Source organism: Cloeon dipterum, chromosome 2 (assembly GCF_949628265.1).
Source record: "Cloeon dipterum chromosome 2, ieCloDipt1.1, whole genome shotgun sequence".
NCBI lineage: Eukaryota > Metazoa > Arthropoda > Insecta > Ephemeroptera > Baetidae > Cloeon > Cloeon dipterum.
In genome coordinates, this window is record NC_088787.1 from 36,585,940 (window position 1) to 36,590,782 (window position 4,843).

General features: G+C 47.2%; 1 long non-coding RNA gene across 1 annotated transcript; it reads left to right on the top strand.

Moving 5' to 3' along the window:
• The first annotated feature begins 1,142 nt into the window (after window positions 1-1,142).
• Window positions 1,143-4,332, top strand: LOC135937687 (uncharacterized). Its single transcript, XR_010574524.1, has 5 exons — window positions 1,143-1,393; window positions 1,447-1,518; window positions 1,574-1,716; window positions 2,773-3,352; window positions 3,942-4,332. It is a non-coding gene; the product is annotated as an uncharacterized LOC135937687 (long non-coding RNA).
• Window positions 4,333-4,843: the final 511 nt, after the last annotated feature.

Here is a 4,843-nt window from a genome sequence, read left to right on the forward strand (position 1 = left end):
AGAAACTTGAATTCTGGAAATCTGATGATAAAATTGGTCCCCAAGCGAGATTTTATGCTCAAACGAAAGAGAATATCCTACCTTTTCAGAAAAGGGGAAACGGGGGATCCAAAAACTACAGTTTCCTAAAGAAAAAGCCAAATTCGCAGGATCCACTCAAGAAGACGACAGTCAGGTTCCAACAATCAAGCAAGAATCTTATTATTATTATTCTGTATTTATTCTGGATGAACAGAGATACACATAACCCGACGGGCCTACAAAAGAGGCCAAGTCGGGAAATGGCGCCTGGACAAATCGGATTAGCCGGGGTTGTCTCCGAAGGCGAGTTCAGGGCGCCGGTCCTCACTTCAGTCTTGGTCCCACGCAGCCATCACCCACCAGGAGCCGTGAGGCCTGTTCGACTGATCAGGATGATGGCCAGAAACTTCGTCTTCAGCTCGGATTGGTTTTCTCAAAGTTGACTTGGCTGAGTTAGAAGCATGGTGAGCAGCCGGGCGTTAGCCAAGGCTTGTCGCTCTTCCACGCTGGCCCCCAGCAACTCGTCAGGGAGATTTGGCGCTGGAACTCGATTCCACTCCCCCAGCCGGTCTATTTCGCAGGCTTAGAGCCACCCCTCGTCTGAAAATGAATTTCTTTCTTCAGGAGTGCCAGCTGTCGCTCGTTCGATGGTAGGGTTGAGGGCACGGCGGGGTCGACTCTGGGTCGTCCCAAGCTGAGATCCCTCGATGGTCGTTGCGGTGGCCGGTTTCTTGGACGAAGAGCCGCATCCTCCGGCTAAAGAGGACTCCTCTCCGCCAAGGCAGAGCCCCTCGGCGCGATTCTGCGGTGTCGCGTGCGAAAATTGGCAGGGTGCCGTTGGCGAGCTACTCGGGCGCTTGTTGGTCTTTGCCATTGTTGCTTTGGTGGAATTGTACTCACTCGCCGGTCAGAACTTCTAAACCAGAATTTTGGGCCGAAATCTTGTTTCCCAGAAGAAATTTTGACGTCGATCGATGCGGCGTGAAAAGCTGAGCAAGGATATGCCAGTTTCTTCCAGTCAAAGTTCAACGTCTGGGCCAAAAGGGGAAAATTCTGAGGAGCGAATTTGAAGTGCGTCCGTTCTTGTTGTCGGCAACAATCGGACTCTTATTATAATTATTATTATTATTAGAGACACTAGACGGACGACAGTAGGCAAAAGACACGCAGACCAGCTCAAACTATTCACACCTTCCCCACCCTGGTTATATTAGATGCAGATTCCCATTCTCCATAACTTGCTAAATTTCACGACAGATTAACCCAATAAGTTTCTCCAGTAGGATGCCACCAGCAAAGCGCAATTTCATCAAAAAGCATCCCGCTATGGATCTTTCCATTGCGGTCCAAACCGACATTGGACAAAAATCAGGTTCGTTCAAAAACACAGATTTAAAAAAACCACAAAACTATTTCACCTTATAGCAACCTCCACATCCAGACAAAGCGCACACGCTACGTTCAAGATACCAAAAAAACACCGTAATCAACAACATGGTACTAAAAATTTATTATAACATACAGTATAAACTAAATCGAAATTAAATAACAGCGCCTCCGCAAAATACGCAAGTCTTGGGCGACCTCAGAGACGTGCTACCGTTGCGGAACCGAGACGGTTCGAGCCGGCAGCAAACACCAAGCATGCAGCGACCACAACGCTCACGAAGCTCCCATACCTGGCAGCGTGCACAGGTATAATCGAGGCAGTCCCACACATTTCCATCACATACAACAACTGCAAACGCTACACAAGAAGTAACGCCTTCAGAACAAAAACTTGATGCCCGCCACCACATCGCTGCGCTCAAGTCTGCACACACTTATCAATTAAATCCACCCAAAGATTACTATTCAATGTCATTCGTACAACAAAAAAACTGGATATTTTCCACAAAGAATATCGCCAAATTGGCGTTTTCTTTGGGAAACAAGGCTGCCACTGCTTTACACAACGCAAATGCGTCAAAAGAATTAAACAACACAAATAACATCGTGAAATCACATCTTGTGCCACCCATCATATACAACGCTTGGACACGCACACAAAAACGCAATGTCAACCGCAAGCTTGGCAAGCTCTACAGACAGTATGAGAAATTACAGACGCAAAAAAATACTCTTGTTACTCAATCTATTGAGAACAACACAGAACCAATAACACTGACACCCCTGGGCCCACCACATAACCCCCTCAATCTGATGGCCATACCCCTTTCAAATAACAGCCCCAAAGAGATGACCTTGTTAGCGTAATGCTAATTGAGGAAAGCTCAGATGATGATGCTGTGTCTATGGACTGTGAGCCCTACGTGGTGGATGACATACTGCTAGCTACCCTTGTGCTTATCGCGCCTTCCGCTGGAAAAGGGGCGGAGGGAGGCAAAGAAGTACTTTAATCAAATGACGGCGTCGCCGTCGGCGAAGGATAAGGGCGTGCGAACGAGAGTAAGATGCGAGCTAATAGAAGTACTTAGCTGCCAATTGCAAGCCAAGCACCTTATCTCCGCTCCTAATACCCTATTTGCACGTCGCAAAGGCGATTGTTTATTTCTCTCAAGAATTAAATAATCAAGTTTTGCTGCACTGTTTTCCTTCTAAGAGTCAAATCAAACGTTGTAGTCTCTGAGGTGAGTGTTGAGCCTATAAATCTACAACTCAAACAGGGCAATCTCCGCTCAAAGCCGTCAGGCAACCTTTATTTCGCTTTTCTCTGACAAGGGACTAATTGTGTAATTGTATTGTGTTCAGCTCCGTATAGTGTGGTGTATCTGTCGTGCTGAGTCCTGGTGGTGATGCGGGTGGCCGTCTCCTCTAGTCGATGCTAAATAGGGCGCGCTCCTAAAACAACAATAAACAGAAGGTGTGCAGAGATGTAACGATAAGTCGACTAATATTCTTTAACCCGCCGCTGGTCGTTTATTCCAGGTGGCTGGGTCAGAAAAATAGTCCCACCTGAGTTAAGACTAGTTTCTCTCTTTCTCTTCTTGCAGGCGGTGTGGTTTGCGTCGGTCGGCCAACTCGAGGTTCACTCTGAAACATAGACAACCAACAGGTGATCAGGCCGTGGTATTGATGCGTCGAGCGAAGCCAACTGACCGTTAAGGCAAGACGCAGATGCGGTCCTTCCCTTCTAACACGTTGATCTCCCACAGTTATAGGCTTTCCACGCGCGGCCCTAGCCCAGGCTGTTCGGCGAAGAAGCTCTCGTCTCTGTGGCAACGTCAGTCAGACTCCCACAATCAAAAGAAAGATGATCATCGAGTCGGCGATACAATCGAGCTAAGCACCACCTTGAACGCAGGAGAGTCTGGCTCGGCCTGGCTATCAGGTAATGATCCTCGCCAAGTGTGTGAAGGCTCTCGGGCTAAGTGGTCCTCCTAGGCAGGCAGCTCCTCCTCACTGGGTGACAGCTCGATACTGTCCAGTTCGGAGCTTCTCCGGCCCTTTTATATTCTCTCTCCTCTTGTGGCCGCAGGAGGGAGAACCAGGAAGGAGGGTTCTCGCTCAGGTGGCGACCTTCCCCTAGTCTCAGGTGACGTCCTGAACTAGGTGGGTGAGAGGGCTTAATTGGGTAGTTTGAGAGACACACCCCCCCCCCTTGCCAGATATTAACGAAAACCAGATTTCTTTCTTGCTTGAGCGGTTAACTTTTTTAGTTATTTTTATTTTAATTACTTAATTAATTAATTTTACAGTGCTATGCTAATTCTACTAAGTATTTTAATCCTGGACAGGCGGGGAAGTTGATGTTATATAATTGATTCTTTTTTGGTAATTTTTGAAGTTCAAAAGAAAGGAGGGGGAAGTAAAAGGATAAGTTTACTATGGACAATAGGCGAAAAAAAAACTGCACTGTTCTGACTTTAATATTCATTATTCCCATCCAGTAGCTAATAATTGTGAATCTTCTTTTCCAGATTTACGGTTGAGGTTCCGGAGTAGTTGGCTTGAGGGTCCCGAAGGATGACCGGTGCTCGAATGTAGCCGTACCTGCTTCGTGGTTTTCTGATGACTTTTCACCCGGCGCGATATGGTTCTCCCCTTACTGATGTTGGTCGGCAATTTTTATGTATTTTGGGACCTTTATTGTCATGCGGACACCAAAACTGCCCCTCCCAATTGAGAGGGGCAGAGCGACAGGTAAACATCAGTCACGTTGGCAAGGAACTCCCGTAAACTCAACGGATTTCTCCGGTTTTTACACTTGTTTCAGAGAACCGTCGGGCCCAGGGGGGCCACGAAGTGTCTCCTCAGCCCACTTTTAGACATTTCGACCCTGGGACTGATTTTCAAAGCTGAAAATTGAGAAATTCCTGTTGGAGATGAGATGTTTCTGTCGTTTTTCTGGCATGCGAGCGTCGGCATGGTGGGCGTAAAAATTCCGGCCATACTTTGCGCTCCACCTACACAGCCGGCCATCGCTTGAAGTGACCTTGACCCATTTATTATATATCAGAAATGCCGCCAGCTGATTGTGTCTTCTGCGATAAAGCTGACCGTAAGAATGCGGTATTCATTGAGTGTACCGAGTGTGCCCAACATTACCACAGAACCTGCCTGCGTAAGCACTCTAAAATTGATGATAAAGATTTGAACGGCTACAGAAAAAATAAAAATTTTTGCTGCTGGTCCTGCACACTGCCAAGGTTCAACGACTCTTTCTGGAGCATTTCAGAACCACCACCGAGACCTCGAAGAACCTCTTTTGCCCAGCAGCGAATTCATAATGATGCAGTAAAGTTGCTTTGCTTCAACGCCCGCTCACTAAAAAATAGGAAGACCACGGCTGATACGTTCGCCTTGCTGGAACATCACTCAG